The sequence below is a fragment of the Dipodomys spectabilis genome, unplaced genomic scaffold (assembly GCF_019054845.1).
Source record: "Dipodomys spectabilis isolate Male_0828 unplaced genomic scaffold, ASM1905484v1 ptg000504l, whole genome shotgun sequence".
In the NCBI taxonomy this organism is placed as follows: Eukaryota; Metazoa; Chordata; class Mammalia; order Rodentia; family Heteromyidae; genus Dipodomys; species Dipodomys spectabilis.
This window is the reverse complement of record NW_024871181.1, coordinates 1046961-1050014: the sequence shown is the minus strand read 5'-3', so window position 1 is coordinate 1050014 and position 3054 is coordinate 1046961.

Genomic DNA, 3054 nt, shown 5'->3' with positions numbered 1-3054 from the left:
AGTTCAAGCCCCACGACTGATAAGAAAGAAAGATTACTGTAAGACACTTCCCCACACTGAACAATTAACATGCAGTAATAGAAAGTGGGTACAATCACGGGGCCAGCAGATGAGGTTCCTCATCCATTTTCTTTGTTTGAGCTGGTTCTTAGAGGAGGTGCATGAAATAGGACTAAGCCTTTATTTCCAGGTGGTTCTCTCTGATTGAAAGAAAAAAATAATAGAGGCTAAAAACAAGCCTTCATTTTAACTATTATTTTGTTGTTGTTGTTGTTGTTATTATTATGTGCTGGTGCTAGGGCTCAGAGCCTTACACTCTTGCTTGGCTTTTTCCACTCAAGGCTGGTACTCTACCACTTGAGCCACACTTCTATTTACGGTCTTTTTGGTGGTTAACTGGAGATAAGAATCTCATAGACAAAAATAAAAATAAAACAGTCTCATAGACTTTCCTTCTCCAGCTGGATTTGAACCTAGATCTCAACCTCCTGAGTAACTAAGAAAGTAGGTATTTTTCTTTTTTAAAATTTTTCATTAAAAAAAATTTCTTTCAGCCAGGTGCTGGTGGCTCACGCCTGTAATCCTAGCTACTCAGGAAGCTGAGATCTGAGGATCATGGATCAAAGCCAGCCCAAGCAGGAAAGACCATGAGACTCTTGTCTCCAATAAACCACCAGAAAACCAGAAGTGGCGCTGTAGCTCAAGCAGTAGAGAGCTCGCCTTGAGCTGAAGAGCTGAGGGACAGTGCCCAAGCCCAGAGTTCAAGCCCCATGACCGACAAAAACAAACAAAAAAATTTCTTTCAGAAGCAGAGCTTTCAAGTAGTAGAGCATCACCTTTGGGTGAAAAAGCTAAAGGACAGCACCCAGGTTCTGAGTTCAAATCTCAGTGTCAGCGTACGCTCTCACACACACACACACACACACACACACACACACACACACACAAGACTGGGTTTTAGGGGATGGGTTTTTTTTTGTTGTTGTTGTTGTTTTCTGGTCTTGGGGCTTGAACTCGGGCCCTGGGTGCTATCTTTGAGCCTTGTTGTGCTCAAGGCTAGCACTGTACCACTTGAGCCATAGCACCACTTCCTGCTTCTTCTGAGTAGTTTATTGGAGATAAGAGTCTCATGGATTGTCCTACCTGGACTGGCTTTGAACCATGATCCTCAGATCTCAGCCTCCTGAGTAGCTAGGATTATAGGCAGGAGCCACTGGCACCCAGCTAAAAGAGGCAAGTATTTCACATAGGCTATAATCTTTGCCAGGAGTAGAATGACCCAGATGCAATAGATATCCCAATCAGAGGTCTGCCTCAGGCTTTATATGCAATCATGTTTTATTGGAAAATGTGTCTGCACTGCATTGAGTCCTAACTCAGGTGAAACTGAGAATCCACAGCCTGTGCCAGCAGGCTCCAGGTCCAGTGTAGGAGATGGAAGAGGAAAGAAGGGCTGGGACAAAATAAATGGATCAATACTCTTCTGAATGACATCAATGCACCACCAGTCTAACTCCGGCCCTGGCTTGAGGACCCACGGATATGGATGGGTTGTTTAGAATAACATCCACACACCGCTTTGCCGAGCAAGAGGCCCAGGCCAGGCATCTGGTGAGTGGGTTATTTTTTCCTGCATGATGCACTCGGTCCAATTCAGAGGATGTTGGGGTGTGCAGTCAAGGTCATGACACAGCATCGGGGCAGTGTGAGAAAGTTTTACATGGAGAGAACTAAACCCAAACCAAACCAGACTCCGCAGAAGAGTAGCCCTGAGCTGGATGGGACAGAGACAGACAACTTTATTTTGATCTTTCCATGACAACCCCATAGTGTAAGGACTGAGAATAGCCTTTATTTTGAAAATCAGGTCTTCTTTAATCAGATTGCTTTGAAGATAATAGTATTGTACAAGATTATTTTAACTCTCTCTATCTGTCCTCCAGGGGGAGAGAGCAAAACAAAACAACACAACACAACACAAGTCTTCCCTCACCCCCACCATGCCAGGAGAACTTTAGGGACTCTTTCTGCATCAGAACCTGGTGTGGTGCTTGGCTCTAGAACAGTCGAGTCTCTGGCATCACGGAGCATCCAACGGCTTCTGTGTCTGAGACAGAGGGCTTCGCAGGACAAAGCAGCCTATCTCTGCTGCCAAGTAGAGAGAGTGCTTCCGGTCATCTAGAGCAGGTAGGTGACACAGACCTTGGAGTCGTGGTCATCACTGGCCTTGTGGTTGCTAGGTGACCTTGTGAGGAACGTACCGACTTCCGGCTAGGAAACCACAGAGATGCTTCTGAAATGATACATCCAGACCCCCTCAAAGAAGTTGCTCATCACATAATCAATCGTCCAAGGGCAGATTTGCTCCTTGATTATTCACATCTGGCTGGAATGTGTAGATCTCAACAGATGAGCGACTGAAAAAATGTCTGAGCTGTCTACTGACGTCACATGGGGACCCAAGGACTCCATGAACATAAACAGCTTCAGATTCCTTTGCATGTCACCAATAACACAGAACAGCCAAAGGGAAGAGAGACTCCTCTCTCTACCATCAACTGAACCATGTTTTCTCAGTTCTAAATCAGCTGGCATAGTTGAGTTTTTCTTTTCTTTTCTTTCTTTTTTGGTTATTTTTGTTGGTTTTCTTTGTTGTTGTTGTTGTTGATTTGTTTTGGTGCCCGTATTAGGGCTTGAAGTCCAGGCCTCTATGGCTTGAGCTTCACCTCCACTACTAGCTTTTTGCTGGTCCATTAGAAATATGAAACTCATGGACTTTTCTGCCTGGTCTGGCTTCAACCTGGGATCCTCAGATCTCAGTCTCCTGACATAGTTTTGCTCCATTTTCTATGTATCTGGTTGTTTAAGTCATCTAATATAAAATTTGTGTATTGTATATAAATATTTTTTTTTTTCCAAAAAGCAATTGTTTAGAGTAGCCAAGTCTGGTGAATTCTCTCTCCTCCGGTTTCTTTTGGCAAGTTGGTTGGCTCACTGCAGGATGGGAGGGAGGCTGGCCAGTATCCTGTGGGTCATCTTCTCCCACAAGCTGGG